The sequence below is a fragment of the Nycticebus coucang genome, chromosome 4, assembly GCF_027406575.1.
Source record: "Nycticebus coucang isolate mNycCou1 chromosome 4, mNycCou1.pri, whole genome shotgun sequence".
NCBI classification, from domain to species: Eukaryota; Metazoa; Chordata; class Mammalia; order Primates; family Lorisidae; genus Nycticebus; species Nycticebus coucang.
In genome coordinates this window covers 2,478,466-2,497,545 of record NC_069783.1, presented here as the reverse complement: position 1 = coordinate 2,497,545, position 19,080 = coordinate 2,478,466, and the positions used below count along the sequence as shown (strand labels likewise).

General features: G+C 53.3%; 1 protein-coding gene across 3 annotated transcripts in view; it reads left to right on the top strand.

The window, feature by feature from the left end:
• EIPR1 (EARP complex and GARP complex interacting protein 1) overlaps positions 1-19,080 on the top strand; it is a 179,973-nt gene that overhangs the window by 81,876 nt on the left and 79,017 nt on the right. The gene's annotated exons all lie outside the window — the stretch shown is intronic.

Below are 19,080 nucleotides of genomic sequence, written 5' to 3'. Positions count from 1 at the left end.
GAACCAAGTTTCCAAGAAAAATCTACTTTATCCCCTGTGATTATTTCCCCCAATATATGGAAAACTATTCTGATTTGCTAACTTGAAAAAAAATCTGATGCTTTGGGGGAAAGAAACAAAAAATTTAGCAGTATATCAAAGTCTAACATATGAAAGTAATTTAAAAATATTTGTATACCATTGTGAAATACCGCACACAAGTACAACTATACCCTGAAGACTTTTGAGGGTCAAAGATAAATAAAATGCTGTCTTATTGTAAAGTTTAGAAAAGTTTTTATTTTTTAATTATAAAGACTTTTAAAAGCCTTTAAAGACTTATTGGTATTTCTTTTTATTTTATTTTATTTTTATTTATTTTTTTTTTATTAAATCATAGCTGTGTACATTGATATGATCATGGGGCATCATTCACTAGCTTCACAGACCGTTTGACACACTTTCATCACACTGGTTAACACAGTCTTCCTGGCATTCTCTCAGTTACCGTGCCAAGACACTTACATTCCACATTTACCAAGTTTCACATATACCCTTGGAAGATGCACCACTGGTGTAATCCCACCAATCCCCTTCCCTCTGCCCACCTTCCCCCTCCCTCGACTTATTGGTATTTCTACTTTCTCTGACAAAAACATTAAAAAGGAAAGATTATAAAAATATACAGTAGAACCCCTCTCAATTGGGTAAGTTGACCACCCAGGGGACCATAGCAAACTGGTCAACGTACGGAGGTGGTCACCATGAGGAACGAGGCCTCCCGCACTGACGTGTCACGTCCGTGTCCAGTCTGTTAAAATTAAGTCTATTCAAGGAGGTGGTCAGTGTAGGGAGGAGGTCAGCTGAGGAGGGTCTACCGTTCAAGGATCTATTTTCTGTTCTTTGGAAACTGTGGTCTTCAGGTTACAGAGGAGAAAACATAACGAATACTTATTTGCTACAGTCCATCTTCAGTGACCCCTGAAACACTGTTCTCTGACCTTGGACCTGAACTGAGAATGCACTCCTGATGCATAAATAACTTCTCATCTCTTCTTTCCCTGACATGCGGTGATCTTCCCGCTGGCACAGATCCTCAGTGCCGATTATTACTTAACTATCTGGGTAGTAGCTGTGTCCTCCTGGTGGCCCCAGGGGAACTGCATTAAAGATAGGATATTCCACTTTGATTAATCACTGGCCCCAACTGGGAATCTTTACATAAGTGGCTGTGTCACCCCCACAGCCACCGTGGAGTGCAGCTGGGCCTGGCATTGCGGTCACTTTTAGTCAATCGTAACATTTAATTTCCATAATGCTTTACTTATAACACTTTATTCAGATAAAGAAACTGAATCCCTGAGGATGCTGGTCACTGCCCGTGGCTACTCAGGCCCACCCTTGGCTCCTGGGGTCCCTGGAGGTTCTCCTATGTCCTCGGGTCTTCTTTCTCTGTATTGGTTGCCCTTCTGCTGTGTGTCTGATGCCTCGCTGAAGTGCCCAGGGGTGAGCTGCTCAGAGCCATCCCTGCCGCTTAGGGTGCGCACGGTGCGCTGGGGTCACGGACACAAGGCAAGCGTTCACCAAGTGACATCAGCAGTGTGGCAGGTGTTCTGGGGTCTGTACAGAAGGCTGGGGAGCCAACACTGAGCCCTGGGGTTCCTGTTGTGGCCTCCGTGCCAAGGTGAAGCCTTCCAGTTTGGTGGTGTCCCATCACTGTCACTGCTGATCTTCATTCGTCACTTTGCTGTTTCACCAGCCGCCCTTGGGATAAGCTTGTCAAAGCTGATGTGTGGAAGGAGAGCTGAGTGCTGCAAGATGGGACAGGGTGACAGAGCCAAGGACCTCGGATTTAGAAGAGACGTTGACTTTTTAAGTGCTTAAAACCACAGTTTACCATTTATTATACGTGTTTTAATAGCTCATTTTGGTGAGTTGATTTGGAAAGAGATCTTTCTAGATACAAGAGAAAAAATTCCCAAATTTTAATTTTTCTTATTTCCCATACTTTTAAAATCAGCTTTCTAACTGATTCAAGATACTGGAGCCGTGTGCTTGTCTGGGACCCACACTCTGCAGAGGCTCTCTCCAAGTCTGTGATTATTTTGCTAGATGTGGGCCTGATGGCACCTTCTCACACTCAAAGCTGAGTTTAGGGAAATTAGTTTCCTTTGCTGTGTGCAGACAATTCTCAGGTGGCTGGGTCTGGAAACCCCTCAGGTCTCTGAGAGGACATCCTGCACACCCTGGAGACTTGGCTGCAGCCCGGGTGGGCTCTGGAGCCCTGTAAGAGGGTCTTGCAGGATCTTGACCTTATCTTGCCGGCAGCCTTTACCCTAGGAGCCGTTGTGCTTGTCCCTCTGATCCTAACTGGCAGCGGCTGTACCTCCTGGCCTTCTTTCTGATCCTTGGTTCAGAAGTAAGACCTTCAAATGTGAGTTTCTAGATTTGTTTTCATTCCCTTGTGTTCCTGAAGAAAACACCTGTCACATCTAACACCCATCACCAACTCCACCTCCTCCTATCATTAAATGGTGATGTGTTAAATGGCGAACATTAGTATCCATAGATGTTAAAGATTACTAGCTTTCCCTGATACTTATAACTCTATTTTTATCCTACCAACTTGTTTCATCACCATAAGCCTACATTTACTCAATCTTTGAATTGAAAATAAGAGTTTGAGTTGTCAAATACATTATAAAATCGGGAATATTTCCCCAGAAGTTGCTTTGTTTTTAGGCTAACACATTTCAGTTATGGTCAGTTGAGTTGTAACACTAGCTGTCACTGTGAGAACTCGAGTAATTACTAATTACTTAATGATGAGCCTGGTTCACTTGGAAGAAATGAGGATTCTCTGACCTAGCTATGTGTTTTAGGAGAGACCCCAGTGTCCAGATGTCTGTCTGTTGGCCAGCACACGGGGTGAAGGCCATTCTCCTAGGAGTCTGAGAGATTTGCCGCTGTGCTTGTGGAGGCGAGGGGGACAGGAAAGAGGTTTCCCTAAAGCATAACTCTGGGTGCGTATTTTAAAGAGACAAAGCAGAACTTACCCAAATGAGAGCCGACCTCTGCTTGTCCCGCCATTTCCCAAAACAGTTTGGAATTCCTATTTGGGAACTGATCTAAGTCAGTTTACATGCCATCTAAGAAAATGTCTTTCCTGTATTTTTGTAGTAGGGATTCCTGATAATTTTGTCTTACTTAATTACCTGTTTCATTCCTCAGGCCAGACTCTGAGATTTTGGGCTATTGTGAAAGTTCACGTGCCTAGAAGGATGCGGGTTTTCGCGATGGAGGATGTATAGAGCGTGTGCTGTGGGAACTACTGCTGAGTGTGAGTTTCTAGGCCTGTTCACTCTGAGTGTGAGTTTCTAGGCCTGTTCACTCTGTAGTTGTTGTAACCTGTGACATAAATATTGTTTATAGAAAAATGTGCTCTGGGTGACAACGAGTTTATAGACGCACTTTTGGGTCATTAAGTGTTTGTAACATAGGGACTTTCTCCTCAGTCCTGAGAGAAATGGGGTGGTACGCAGCTTCTTATTTCTGTTTTTGGTTGATTTTTTTTTTTTTTTTTTTAGACAGAGCCTCAAGCTGTCACCCTGGGTAGAGTGCTGTGGCATCACAGCTCATAGCAACCTCTAACTCTTGGGCTCAAGCAATTCTCCTCCCTCAACCTTCTAAGTAGCTGGGACTACAGGCACCTGCCACAATGCCCGGCTATTTTTTGGTTGCAGCCGTCATTGTTTAGCGGGCCCGGCTACGTTCGAACCCGCCAGCTCAGGTGTATGTCGCTGGTGCCTTAGCTGCTTGAGCCATAGGCGCCGAGCCTGGTTGATTTTTTTTCATGGTATAAGGGTGTTTTATGGGGAATTTAGTGCTAAAGCCCATTTGACCTGATGCATAGGGAGTAGGTAGTGTAAACACGAGTATGTGAGGGGTGGACGTGGCTGCAGAGAGGACAGGCACGTCCAGGAGAGACTGACCCAGGGCAGGTTTCCTGGAAACCAATTATGAAAACACTTATGGTGGGGAAAGGGTGGGTCTGAGAGAAGGGGGGCCGGGCATGTCTGGGGGGCAGAGTGGGCTGCAGGGGCGGGTGGATGTCCAGATACTGAGACAGTGACAGGAGGAGGTGGAGCTGATGATGGGAAGAAGAAAAATCTTGGTGGGATCCCTAACATCTGTCATTCATACTTAACCATCATCTCTGTACAAAGACAATTGCATACCTTGTGAGATAACTGTCTTTTTAATACAACAAATGGAATTTTGAAGTTTTGACATCTTGGGTTTACCATAATCCAGGATGTTCATTTTGTATATATGGAAACAGAGAGATGAGTCTTGCTGGAAAGTTCGCAAGGTGGCACTGTATGAACTTGGTGCAATGTGGCACTGTATGAACTCGGTGCAATGTGGCCTATAGAAATAGCAGGTGCATCTGTTCATTGCAGTCCAGCCACACTTTTTTTCAGTGCTCTGATGTCTCTACGACATTGGGGACCATGTGGCCCTTCTCATGATCTGGCACAACCCAGGAGGAGCTGCAGTGCACATGTGACCATAACTCGGAGGGGGTGGGTATATGTGTGTGTGGGGGGAATATTTTCATTTCTGAAAGTTAAAACATACTCACAAATAGAGTTTTTACTTGTCTATTGGGTGAAAGTTGGCAGTATGAATGACCTGTTAAAAAACAAAAATCCAGTATGATCCGAGAGCTGTGCTCTGAGAGAAGAAAATGCTTAGCGCAGGCGCATGGTCAGCTCACACCTCTGCCTGGGAGTTCTCAGGCCATGGCTGGCAGACCACCCTGCAGGGCCACCAGGCCACTGAGCCACTGGTGCCCCCCCCACTCTAGGGCAAGGTGGGGGTTTATGGATCTCGTGAGTGGCTATTCTCAATCACAGTGAGACTCCCCCCTCACTGTCACTCCCTTTTAACTGTGCACGGGACTCACAGAACCAATTACCAGCACCACTCAGGAAACATAGCCCAAGGCAATATCAGGATGACATCAGAAGCTTTAACTCCCTTCAGATTGATCTCGTGTCCTTCTGGGACAACAGACTGGTCCAGGTGAAGCAATAGATGTAATCTGAGGTTCGCAAGACATGGATTCAGCCCCACACAACTGGCCATCAATAACATGGTCTCGGCTAGGCCAGACCAGCAATTTCCAAGCCTCATTTTAAAGCCACAGAACCTATTTTTCATAAGGAACAAGGAGCCCCAATATATAAATATTTTAAATATATTTACAAATGTACAAAACCCCTATATATAAATGTAGACTGTAAATTCAACATGAACTCTCCAGATGGGTGGGAGTAGAGCCGCTGTGGGGGAGAGGGTGGGCTGCGTGACGTCCCGGCATCACTGCTGACAGGGGTCTGTGGAAGGAAGGACAAGAAAGCGCAGTGGGTGGAGAGGACCCTGAGCACCACCCGTGGGTCCCTGTGGAGTGGAGACAGCAACCTGCTGACAGCGACCTCTGCTCTGCCCCCCACAGCCAGCGCAAGGTGCCTGGCACTTTGAAAAACAATATTTGTTGAATGTAGTGAATGAGCAAGTGAGTAGAGGGTTTCCCCCGATCTACTTAAAAAACAGAACTAAACTTTCCACGATCTAGGACAGGGGCTAGTTCTGTCCCACTGCCTGGTTTTGTGAATAAAGTTTTATTGGCACATGCCCCCATTTACATAGTGTTTATGGCTGTCTTCACTCTACAGGGCAGAGTAGCTGCATTGGAGACCATGTGGCCCTTTACAGGAAAATTTGCTGCCTCCTGAGCTTAAAGCTGCTGGGAGGTTGGTCCCAGCACTCAGCTCTTCACATGGGCACACCCTCGCTCTAGAAGGGTTGCCGAAGTCAGCCAGTCTCTGCCCTGTATTTCACCTTTCCTGAGCGCTGAGCCTGTGGCAGGTGTGTGATGTCAGTGGCAGTCCCTTCACTCTGCAGGTGAAGGCAGAGTGAAGGCCACATGATGGTCCCCACTGGTCTGGATCTAGGGGTCTGTGATTTGCTTTCTTTTATCCTCTGCACCTTCCCAGCATCAGCCTTTCCTCACCCACCCTCTCAGGCAGGGGTCAGACTCCGAGAGTCTGTCTTCCTGGTGTCACTCACAGTCTGTCCTTCATAATCAAGTGCAGACTCTAATGTGCACTGTCCCAGATGCTGGAGCACAAAGATGACTGGGACCCACTGGTCCCTGTGACTCAGGACCTCATGGACAAAGAAAACTAACTGTGGTGCAGAGAGAAAAGCATTTTCTTGCCACAGCCTGCCTGGCAGACTGGTGCTGGGAGGGCAGACAGCTTCTAGGTTATAGAACAAGGTTAGTGCCATAAATGGAAAAAGTCAGACTGCGGGAAGCCTGGTCCTAGACAGATGGGGTGGAAGAAAGGTCAGAGCCCCTGGGACACGAGTAAGGGAAAAGATGTCTAGGATGGCTGGATGGAGGGTGTATGCAGGGGAGGAAGGTCTGGATGGAGGGTGCGTGCAGGGGAGGAAGGTCTGGATGGAGGGTGCGTGCAGGGGGAGGAAGGTCTGGGTGGAGGGTGTGTGCAGAGGGAGGAAGGTCTGGGTGGAGGGTGTGTGCAGGGGGAGGAAGGTCTGGGTGGAGGGTGCGTGCAGGGGGAGGAAGCTCTGGATGGAGGGTGCGTGCAGGGGGAGGAAGGTCTGGATGGAGGGTGCGTGCAGGGGGAGGAAGGTATGGGTGGAGGGTGCGTGCAGGGGGAGGAAAGTCTGGATGGAGGGTGCGTGCAGGGGAGGAAGGTCTGGATGGAGGGTGCGTGCAGGGGGAGGAAGGTCTGGGTGGAGGGTGCGTGCAGGGGGTGGAAGGTCTGGATGGAGGGTGCGTGCAGGGGGAGGAAGGTCTGGATGGAGGGTGCGTGCAGGGGGAGGAAGGTATGGGTGGAGGGTGCGTGCAGGGGGAGGAAGGTCTGGATGGAGGGTGCGTGCAGGGGGAGGAAGGTATGGGTGGAGGGTGCGTGCAGGGGGAGGAAGGTCTGGATGGAGGGTGCGTGCAGGGGGAGGAAGGTCTGGATGGAGGGTGCGTGCAGGGGGAGGAAGGTCTGGATGGAGGGTGCGTGCAGGGGGAGGAAGGTCTGGATGGAGGGTGCGTGCAGGGGGAGGAAGGTCTGGGTGGAGGGTGCGTGCAGGGGGAGGAAGGTCTGGGTGGAGGGTGCGTGCAGGGGGAGGAAGGTCTGGATGGAGGGTGCGTGCAGGGGGAGGAAGGTATGGGTGGAGGGTGTGCAGGGGGAGGAAGGTCTGGATGGAGGGTGCGTGCAGGGGGTGGAAGGTCTGGATGGAGGGTGCGTGCAGGGGGAGGAAGGTCTGGATGGAGGGTGTGTGCAGGGGGTGGAAGGTCTGGATGGAGGGTGCGTGCAGGGGGAGGAAGGTCTGGATGGAGGGTGCGTGCAGGGGGAGGAAGGTCTGGGTGGAGGGTGCGTGCAGGGGGAGGAAGGTCTGGATGGAGGGTGCATGCAGGGGGAGGAAGGTCTGGATGGAGGGTGCGTGCAGGGGGAGGAAGGTCTGGATGGAGGGTGCGTGCAGGGGGAGGAAGGTCTGGATGGAGGGCGCGTGCAGGGGGAGGAAGGTATGGGTGGAGGGTGCGTGCAGGGGGAGGAAAGTCTGGATGGAGGGTGCGTGCAGGGGGAGGAAGGTCTGGATGGAGGGTGCGTGCAGGGGGAGGAAGGTATGGGTGGAGGGTGCGTGCAGGGGGAGGAAAGTCTGGGTGGAGGGTGCGTGCAGGGGAGGAAGGTGTGGATGGAGGGTGCGTGCAGGGGGAGGAAGGTATGGGTGGAGGGTGCGTGCAGGGGGTGGAAGGTCTGGATGGAGGGTGCGTGCAGGGGGAGGAAGGTCTGGATGGAGGGTGCGTGCAGGGGGTGGAAGGTCTGGATGGAGGGTGCGTGCAGGGGGAGGAAGGTATGGGTGGAGGGTGCGTGCAGGGGGAGGAAGGTATGGGTGGAGGGTGCGTGCAGGGGGAGGAAAGTCTGGATGGAGGGTGCGTGCAGGGGGAGGAAAGTCTGGATGGAGGGTGCGTGCAGGGCGTGGAAGGTCTGGATGGAGGGTGCGTGCAGGGGGAGGAAGGTATGGGTGGAGGGTGCGTGCAGGGGGAGGAAAGTCTGGATGGAGGGTGCGTGCAGGGGAGGAAGGTCTGGATGGAGGGTGCATGCAGGGGGTGGAAGGTCTGGATGGAGGGTGCGTGCAGGGGGAGGAAGGTCTGGATGGAGGGTGCATGCAGGGGGTGGAAGGTCTGGGTGGAGGGTGCGTGCAGGGGGAGGAAGGTATGGGTGGAGGGTGCGTGCAGGGGGAGGAAAGTCTGGATGGAGGGTGCATGCAGGGGGTGGAAGGTCTGGATGGAGGGTGCGTGCAGGGGGAGGAATGTCTGGATGGAGGGTGCGTGCAGGGGGAGGAAGGTCTGGATGGAGGGTGCGTGCAGGGGGAGGAAGGTCTGGATGGAGGCTGCGTGCAGGGGGTGGAAGGTCTGGGTGGAGGGTGCGTGCAGGGGGAGGAAGGTCTGGATGGAGGGTGCGTGCAGGGGGAGGAAGGTCTGGATGGAGGGTGCTTGCAGGGGGAGGAAGGTCTGGATGGAGGGTGCGTGCAGGGGGTGGAAGGTCTGGATGGAGGGTGCGTGCAGGGGGAGGAAGGTCTGGATGGAGGGTGCGTGCAGGGGGAGGAAGGTCTGGATGGAGGGTGCGTGCAGGGGGTGGAAAGTCTGGGTGGAGGGTGCGTGCAGGGGGAGGAAGGTCTGGATGGAGGGTGCGTGCAGGGGGAGGAAGGTCTGGATGGAGGGTGCGTGCAGGGGGAGGAAGGTCTGGATGGAGGGTGCGTGCAGGGGGAGGAAGGTGTGGGTGGAGGGTGCGTGCAGGGGGAGGAAGGTCTGGGTGGAGGGTGCGTGCAGGGGGAGGAAGGTCTGGGTGGAGGGTGCGTGCAGGGGGTGGAAGGTCTGGATGGAGGGTGCGTGCAGGGGGAGGAAGGTCTGGATGGAGGGTGCGTGCAGGGGGAGGAAGGTCTGGATGGAGGGTGCGTGCAGGGGGAGGAAGGTGTGGATGGAGGGTGCGTGCAGGGGGAGGAAGGTCTGGGTGGAGGGTGCGTGCAGGGGGAGGAAGGTCTGGGTGGAGGGTGCGTGCAGGGGGTGGAAGGTCTGGATGGAGGGTGCGTGCAGGGGGAGGAAGGTCTGGATGGAGGGTGCGTGCAGGTGGAGGAAGGTATGGGTGGAGGGTTCGTGCAGGGGTAGGAAAGTCTGGATGGAGGGTGCGTGCAGGGGAGGAAGGTCTGGATGGAGGGTGCGTGCAGGGGGAGGAAGGTCTGGGTGGAGGGTGCGTGCAGGGGGAGGAAGGTCTGGATGGAGGGTGCGTGCAGGGGGAGGAAGGTCTGGATGGAGGGTGCGTGCAGGGGGAGGAAGGTCTGGATGGAGGGTGCGTGCAGGGGGAGGAAGGTCTGGGTGGAGGGTGCGTGCAGGGGGAGGAAGGTCTGGGTGGAGGGTGCGTGCAGGGGGAGGAAGGTCTGGATGGAGGGTGCGTGCAGGGGGAGGAAGGTCTGGGTGGAGGGTGCGTGCAGGGGGAGGAAGGTCTGGGTGGAGGGTGCGTGCAGGGGGAGGAATGTATGGGTGGAGGGTTCGTGCAAGGGTGGGAAAGTCTGGATGGAGGGTGTGTGCAGGGGAGGAAGGTCTGGATGGAGGGTGCGTGCAGGGGGAGGAAGGTCTGGGTGGAGGGTGTGTGCAGGGGAGGAAAGTCTGGGTGGAGGGTGTGTGCAGGGGAGGAAAGTCTGGATGGAGGGTGTGTGCAGGGGAGGAAGGTCTGGGTGGAGGGTGCGTGCAGGGGGAGGAATGTCTGGATGGAGGGTGCGTGCAGGGGGAGGAATGTCTGGATGGAGGGTGTGTGCAGGGGGTGGAAGGTCTGGATGGAGGGTGTGTGCAGGGGAGGAAAGTCTGGATGGAGGGTGTGTGCAGGGGAGGAAGGTCTGGATGGAGGGTGTGTGCAGGGGAGGAAAGTCTGGATGGAGGGTGTGTGCAGGGGAGGAAGGTCTGGGTGGAGGGTGCGTGCAGGGGGAGGAATGTCTGGATGGAGGGTGTGTGCAGGGGGAGGAAGGTCTGGGTGGAGGGTGCGTGCAGGGGGAGAAAGGTCTGGATGGAGGGTGTGTGCACAACAATTCAAGGGTCTGGGTCAAATGTGGGTCACAAGTTCAGCTGAGCTTGCTGAGAGCAATCACATGGTTATAATGATTCCTCGGTTTTTCTGATGAAAAACATCACTATTAATATTATACATATATGGGGTGGTGCCTGTGGCTCAAGGAGTAGGGCGCCGGTCCCATATGCCGGAGGTGGTGGGTTCAAACCTAGCCCTGGCCAAAAACCAAAAAAAAAAAAAAAAAATTATACATATATGATAAAATTTATCATTTATGTCTTTAAACGTATTTGTTGAATATATATTATTTTTGTTTATTGATTTTGAAAATTTCTGGAGCCAAAACATCATTTGTATTTTGTATACCATCATGAAATTATTACGGTAGATATTTGTTAAAGTGTGTGGCATCTGTGGTGTTCATAGCCACTGTTTCATCTAATTAAATTCAAAGAGGGAACATCTTTCTTATCGAACAGTCTGTGTGGCTTCTGTCAACTTCATGGCACATTAAAGGGGCTGTTTAGACATCGGAATGATGCCGACCTGGGCGAATTCAAAGTTGTCTATAATCAAGTTCAAGACGGCTTGATCATTCCCTTAAGGTGGTAGCAGCTATTTTCTGATTCTTGGGGCTGGTCTACCTGGAGGATATTTGGAGTCTACTCACTGCTGCTGCCATTGGGCTCCCACACCTGTTGGGACTGTGACTTACCTGCAAACCCCGGAGGTGGAGTGTGCCCTGGGGCACAGGAGCAGTGGAACAGAGGGCACAGGGTGGCTGTGCTAACAGGTGCGACCTTGGCGGATGTTAATGGCTTTGAAGCAGGCCTTCTCTGCCTTCTTCCACAGCCCCAAGCCGCCCTGGAGGTGCCAGGCCTGTACCCTGTGCAGTGCCCTCCACTTCAGGGCCTGAGACCTTGCCACAACATGAAAGGCTGGCGGTGGCACACACCTGCTCCAGCCGAGGTCCTCCAAGACAGCCACCATTTCCCTCTGTCCTTCTCATGTACCTTCTGAAGCCACCAAGGATCTCCATCTTCAGGAGCTGCTGGCCCAGTTACCATGCCTGTCCCGGGCCTGCTGACATGTTCCGGACCCTGTTAGAGCCTGTGGGAGGCAGGCTGGTGGGGAGGCCGAGGTCCCTGATGGAATGTAGCATGCTAGAGTTAAGGTAGAGTCACGGGGCGAATCACATCATTATCATGTAAATTCGTAGTGTGGTAATTTTTCAAGATTGGTGATGGAATGAAGGAAGCCTTGAAAAAGACTGGCAGGGGACTCAGGAGGACTCAAACACTTGACAAATACAGTTTTTATTAACCTGTTGGAACTGAAAGGATTTGTAATATTGGTTAAGTGTGATTTCTTTTTTCAGTTTTCTGAAAACAGGCTTAAAAGGCATGCATGGCTTGTTTTGTTTACTATGGGAAAGCAACTTTTTTTTTTTTTTTAATCTCTTAATGATTTTTTTTGTAGATTTAGCTACTAAGATCTGTTTAGTTTTAGTTTCTTTTGGCAAAACATTTTCATCTCTGCCTCATAGCTTACTATTTTCAGTAGCAGTTAAATCTTTTATCAGGAACCAAGCCATTGTGTGTATTTTAATCTTCCACACATAACTGGCATCGTCATGGGGAGAGGTGACACGTGCAGCTGAGGTCTCCTGGTGGCTGTAACCGGTAGGTCACAGAGCCTGCCTACCTCGGACAAGCTCCAACAAGGGAGTCAGACACACTTGGATCTGAGTTCCTGCTCAGATTGGGAGGCTCTGTGGCCTTGGGAAAGTTCATTAGGTTCTGCGAGGCTTAGAATCATCATTTATTACAGGGATAGTGGCGCCTGTCTGGAGGGCTGGTTCTGGAGACTGAAGAGGTATGTGCTGGCCAGGTATGCCGTGGTGACCACCGTGAAGGAAGGCAGTGGCTGGCATCATCTCCAGTGTGCGGTGTGCCTGGAACCTGCAAGGCTTGTGGTCTTTACTGGGTGAAGATTTTACAAAGTACGCTTGAACATACAAACGTTAACCTGAAGTAAAGGACTGCACTTACTGGGCTGGTCTTCAACCTAGTTGTTGGGTTGCTGAGGCCCCACGAACGTCTGGAGTGCCAGCCCTCAGCTGGACACAGAATAATTCCCGGGAGGGCCCATTCTCTGAGAGATCTAGCATGAAGCCACAATTGAAAACTCTTGACTTAAGGCATTCTTTAGTGGGCACAGTGTGTATGGCTGCAGGATGTGCTGGCCGCAGGGCCCTGCAGAGCCCCGCAGTGAACTCGTGAGTGACACCCTGGAGCATGTGGCCAGATGGAGCCCTGATGGCCAGAGGACCTGGGCACAGACAGGCTTGGGGTTGACAGCATCCCAGCTGTACCACTTGCTAGCTGTAGACATTGGCTGTGGACACATGACTGTGTACAACTGGCCTTTACCTAATGTCCATTTGTATTTCTCCAGGTAAACCAGAAAAATGGCAGTATAGTTGATATTTAAGAATTTTCATTTTGCTCTTTATAAAATGATAATAACACTATCATGTAAAAAACTAACAACTTCCAGATCTGATGCACAGATTAACCATGAGCATGTACGGGGAGTGCAGGGTGAGCTGGTTACGGGCAGGTCCTCATGATGCCACCCCACATACACTTCGAATGTGCTGCCCACCAGAGAGCGCTGCACCACTTTGGTGCAAAGTGAATTCTGGTCATGTTTTATTCTATTTTTTTTTTGAGACAGAGTCTCACTATGTCACCCTCGGTATAGTGTGGCATCACAGCTCAGACTCTGGAGCTTCAGTGATCCTCTTATCTCAGCCTCACGAGAAGCTGGGACTACAGGCACCCACCATAACACCCAGCTATATTTTTCGTTGTAGTTGTCATTATTGTTTGGCAGGCCTGAGCTGGGTTCAAACCTGCCAGCTCCAGTGTATGTGGCTGGCACCGTAGCCACTGACCTCCAGGCGCCAAATCATGGCCATTTTTTAAACCATTGTTTTAGGAGGTATGCATTATGTTTAAATAAAACTCTTAAAATATGACATTTCTTATTTTTTATAACATAATTTTGATCTACATCACGATGCGCTTAGCAACCGGCCGCCTCTCTTAGATCCCTCTGGAGCAGAAGAGCTGAGCCATAAATACTCAGCACCTGCACAATGGGCTACGCAGAGGGCGCTCGGGAGTGTAATGAGCTGTGTGCTGTTCACACGGGACAGTCTCCCATTTTGCATTGCTGTGTGTCCTAATCACACAAAGCCGTATTCTTGACCTCCAATTACATGTGTAGTGATGCTGGGTGTGACTGTGGCTCCATCCTGAGCCATCTTGCCTGCCCCTCAATGTCCCCACTCCTCAGGGTGGACACTGATTTTCAGTACCGGCCATAGGTCCTCAGCAATGCCAGAGGTAGGGGACTATCCCAGGAATTAGGGCGGAAGTCAAATTTTAAACCTAGCTTACTCCCTGATCAGAAAACCGAAGGCTGACACCTGGAAGTGAGCAGCTCACCCAGCCCCCCTTGTCCTCTCAGTCCTGCCTATAGCGCGTCCCTGCCTTGTCCCCTCAGTTGTCCCTGCCTCGTCCGCTCAGTTGTCCCTGCCTTGTCCCCTCAGTCCTGCCTGTAGAGCGTCCCTGCCTTGTCCCCTCAGTCCTGCCTGTAGAGCGTCCCTGCCTCGTCACCTCAGTTGTCCCTGCCTGTAGAGTGTCCCTGCCTTGTCCCCGCGGTCCTTCCTGACTGTAGTAGGGGATAGGTTTCCTCTGGTCCCCTTGCCTTGTTTGAGCAGTGGCAGCAGCACTGTCTGTTATCTGCTGACACACACAATCTAACTGTAATTAGAGCTAGTCAATTAGACAAGGGCCCCCCGGGATCAACGGCCATGTCAGCAGGATGGCTCAGTCCCACTGCGGTGGCCAGACACACCTGCGCTGTCCACAGTTACGGGGACCATGTGTCCCCACTTCCCTCTGTGCTGCTCCCTGTTCACCCTCCTCTTGGGAGGGTCATGGCACTGTGCACTTAAATTCAAAGCCACATGAAGTCTACAAATGGGCAAACGGCAAGGCCTGTTAGAAAGACGGAGTCGTACTTAACAGCCTTTAGGAAGTCTCTGTATCCCTAAAAAAGCCCTCGCCGTAGCTGATTTCTGTCGCCGTGTCTTAGGGGAGAAGTCTTTTCTCTTGACTGTGGCTTAGGTTCCTGGGAACTTGTGATTCTGTCAAGTCCAACCCTGCCATATTCACCCCAGCACTTTTTAGTAGTAAAATAGCATCCTTAGGAAGGCATCATCCTCTTCTGGCTTTTTGCATTTAGAAACGTGTTTTGCATCTCTGGTGATCTTTTGTGATGACACTCGGCACCTACTCTGTGCCAGGCAGTGTCCTAGATCTGGGGGGCAGCCCTGAGCCAGCAGGTGCCTCACAAGCTGCAGCCACTGAGGAGGATGAGTTGCTCTGTTAGGCCCGGCACTGCCCTGCATCACGGGCTCACAGCCACAGCCAAGCCCCGAGGGTGTGAGATCAGACAATGCTAAAGAAGGATTAAACCCAAATGGTGTGCTGCGGGGTCACGATGGGTCTGTGGTGGAGCAGTGGGGCCCGGCAGAATCCATGCTGTCCCATGGGCAGCAGTGGCAGCTTGAAACAGGGTGCTGGCCATGGAGGTAGCGGGAGACAATGTGGCAGTTGCAGCGCGTTTGAATGCTCGTCTGAGCAGTTGTACAGGTGCCTGACTGTGGTGCTGTTGGTGGGGACGGGGAACTCTGAGAAGGGTGAGGTGGGGGAGGTGGAGCTCAGGGTTGGACACGGGCAGTACCAATTGCATATTGTGCATGCGAGGGGGCAGGAGGCTCTGGGAGCCCGCACTGGGCATTAGTTGCAGGAGATGTGAGCCGGGGTGTTTTCACCACCCCTGCCAGATTCAAAGCCCTGGGATGTGTCTTGGACTCAGTGGGTACAGTCAAAAGGAGTCACAGACCCTGGAATGCCAGTGACTGACGCAGCCAGTGCAGAGGGGGCAGCAGCAGGGGCTGGCACAGGGCACTGCTCAGGGGCGGCTGGTTCCTGGTTTCAGGGAGGCGAAGATGGAGGGTGTATGTTTGGATCTGGCAGCCTTATGCGCCCTGCCTTCCTCCTGGCAGTCGTGGAGGTGCTCGAGACACAAGAGCATACCTAGGTGGCTGGGTCACGTGCCCATCCTCTGTCTGCACAGAGAGGAGGCACACGCGGGGTTGGCATTCTTTGTTTTAAAGCTGCAATTTGGAAGCTAACCCAGACGGAAGGGAATGACAGTGGAATGATTGAGAGGAGGGAGACAGCAAGCGCACACCGCGCATCGGGAAGTGAGCAGCAGAGCTCTGCCAATTAATCCGCGCACAACACTTCCCCGGCTCCCCTGTCCCCTGAAGCCAGTGGGGAGATATTAATAGAGCAGTCTGCTGCCTCGGAAGAAAGCAAAGTGGGCAGTTAAAGCTCCAGAAAGCTGAGTAGGTGCGTGAAAATCATGGATTTGAAAGACTGCATTTTAATCAAATGAGATACTGGATGTGGAGGCTTTTGGAGGATGCATTAGGTGCCCTCCACGCAGGGCGGGCGATCCTCACTGCCCTTCTGTGCCACAGGCTGCAGGCGGCTAGGGCTGCTGGAACAGCCACTGGGGTTGGGGGTGCCAGGTTGGGCCAAGGTATGCAGCAGCCTACGGGTGCTGTGACAGGGTCCCTTCCTGCCCTCGCGTACTCCATTTGGGCAGGAACAACTGATTGATGGGAATCTCCTTTAGAAGCATTTCATCCCCACCCCCGACTTGAAGCAAGCACAGTCCCTATATTTGGGCTTTTGCCCACAGCTACCTTGTGGCCTTCATGGTGCCGCAGAGTCTGGCTGTGCTTTCGGGGTGGGAGTTTTTCACGGAGACAGTGAAAGGTCGGTCCTGACTCCTGGGATCTGCACATTTGGACGCGAGTCAAGTGGCTGCCACCTTCTGACACGGCTGACAGGTCCAGCAGCAACACCCGGGTGCCCGAGGGAGGGGGCGGGCTGTTGCCTAGCAACAGATTCCTGCCTGCATTTGCTCTTTCAGGGACCACAGCGGTGCGGCTTTGCAGGTGGAAGCCCATTCTAATTGCTGCTGTTCCTCCATCATTAGTAGCTGCCATTTACCTGACATACCAGCCAGAGGAACAGAAGTGCTTCTCCCATGCCCTGGCAGATGGAATGACGGGAGACCTGCCTTCTGTAACACGTGGCATCTCTGCCACCTCTCTTCTGCCCTGTGGTAGTTTTCGAAGGACTTGGATAGTTTCGATAAAAATTACTTAAACTGCCAAGGAGTCCCCAGATGTGCTTCAGATCCAGTGTCTGGATTATCCCCTGGTCCAGAGGTATGGTGGTGATCTGTTTGTGAGGACTCTGCACCCAATTAGCAGAAGGAGCAGTGGCTGAAAACAACACACTTCGTTTCCTAGTGAGGAGCCTGGAGGACCGAGCCATGGGCTGAGTTTTGGGGTCACGGAGGCGGGATGCTTCCCTGTCAAGGCCAGGCTGCCTGGGGTCTCTCCCCGCATCACACGGCAGGGTGGGGTGGGAGGACAGCAGTCCACGGAGGCGGGCACAGCCGCCTCGTGGTCACGGCCTTCTGCCTGCCGGGGAGTTTCAGGGATGGTTCTGGGTAGAAGAAAAAGCAGAAAAGCCCAAGAGGGCGGGAAGGAGCAGGAGGTTAAAGCAGAGTTGGGGCAGGCAGAGGAGTAGGTCCCCTGGGTGGGTCTCTTTGTTTCCTTTTCCTCTTAGAAAACACATCTGGGGCTTTTGTTCACTCCCTAATTTGTTCAGCAAATTCCCTTGAGTACTTCCTGTCTACAGTGCAGAACAGGTTTTGGTGCAGTCCCTGCCCTCGCGGAGCTCCCCCCTAGTAGGGGCAACTCACAGCCCATCATCCCTGGGCCTCCAGTACAGTTCCCACCCTCGGGGAGCTACCCCCTAGTAGGGGCAGCTCATAGTTCATCATCTCTGGGCCTGCAGTGTAGCCCCTGCCCTCAGGGAACTCCCCCCTAGTATGGGCAGCCCACAGCCCATCATCCCTGGGCCTCCAGCACAGCCCCTGCTCTCGGGGAGCTCCCCCCTAGTAGGGGCAACTCACAGCCCATCATCCCTGGGCCTCCAGCACAGCCCCCACCCTCAGGGAGCTCCCCCCTAGTAGGGGCAGCTCATAGTCCATCTCATCTCTGGGCCTGCAGTGTAGCCCCTGCCCTCAGGGAACTCCCCCCTAGTAGGGGCAGCCCACAGCCCATCATCCCTGGGCCTCCAGCACAGCCCCTGCTCTCGGGGAGCTCCCCCCTAGTAGGGGCAACTCACAGCCCATCATCCCTGGGCCTCCAGTACAGTTCCCACCCTCGGGGAGCTCCCCCCTAGTAGGGGCAGCTCATAGTCCATCTCATCTCTGGGCCTGCAGTGTAGCCCCTGCCCTCAGGGAACTCCCCCCTAGTAGGGGCAGCCCACAGCCCATCATCCCTGGGCCTCCAGCACAGCCCCTGCTCTTGGGGAGCTCCCCCCTAGTAGGGGCAGCTCCCAGCCCATCATCCCTGGGCCTCCAGCACAGCCCCCACCCTCAGGGAGCTCCCCCCTAGTAGGGGCAGCTCATAGTCCATCTCATCTCTGGGCCTCCAGTGCAGCCCCTGTCCTCAGTGGACCCGTGTGGTTTTGGAGTTGGATCCAGGGTTGATCCTTCCTCACTGCTTTGGACAGGCCACTCCAGCTCTGAGCTTTGGTTTCCTTGTTAGTGTGTGAGTTGGCATTGTGAGTACTCTGAAAGCATGGACCCTGCAATATGGGAGGCACTATTGGGTGTGCTCCTCTGTGGGTTTGACACTGGTACTCTGCCAGGCGCTGTCACCGGTGCTCTGTGGGGTGCATGGACTCTAAGACACCCCCTCTCCCCATGCACACTGCCCATTACACGTGCTTATGAAAACATGTTTGAGCCACCAAGGCAAATATGAAGATACCTCGAGACACAGGCTGCGCACGCTGATCATTCCTGGGCCCGGGATCCAGAATGTCGCCCAGCCCCAGGTCTTCCTGGACAGTCCTCTGTCCCGATCCTTCTGAGCCTGCTCTTAGCCTTTCTTTTTTGTTCTTTTTCTTTTTTTTTTTTTTAGATTAATATGAGGGCACAAATAATTGGGTTATGTTATTGACATTTATTAGGTAGAGTCCCTGTTGTAGTCGTGTCTGGCACACTCCTGGGCTTTCTGGAATCTGGTGTCTGACAACTGGAGATTAATGGAAGATGTTTCCTAGTAAAATGTTTTAAACATAAGGAGTGTCCATGTAAGCTTCGTCCGCAGGTGTGTGCAGTGACAGTGCTATAGAGCTGCCTCTGCTTGGAAGGCTGCCTTTCCGCTCCTGGGCTCCTGGGTCAGAGGGCGGAGAACCAGGGGGGATTGGCTGCCTCTGCCCCTATGCCTGGTGCAGGTGTAGGACGAAGCTGGGGTCTTGGAAGGCTCCATCCTGCTACGCTGTGTCTCTGGGCGGGAGCACCAGAGGGAGTTGGTTGGTTCTAGTCCTCCTGGGTCGTAGCTCTGGGGGCATCAGAAGGCCGGGGCTGTGCTGGTGTACCCCTGACCTTTCCTCTGTGGGACCTTCTTTTGGAATCTAGAAGCAAACTGCTCTCATGTGCAAGCTCATCTGGGGCGGTTCTGAAGGAAAACAAGCGAACTCTGATTTGAAGTTGAAAGCACCGAATCCCCAGCATGATTTGGCCCTGAGTCCTGACGGGAGCAGAGGCTCTGGGAGGTGTTTCTGCAACAGCCTGGCTGGCAGCGGGCTCCACTTTTTGCCCTAAGTCAGACCCAAACCTGACGTCAAGGTTAACCTCCAAGCTGTGCTGGGGGCCTCCTCTCATGGGTCTCTGGTGCGTGTGGGGGTGGAGGCAAGCGGGAAGCACAGGGCACAGG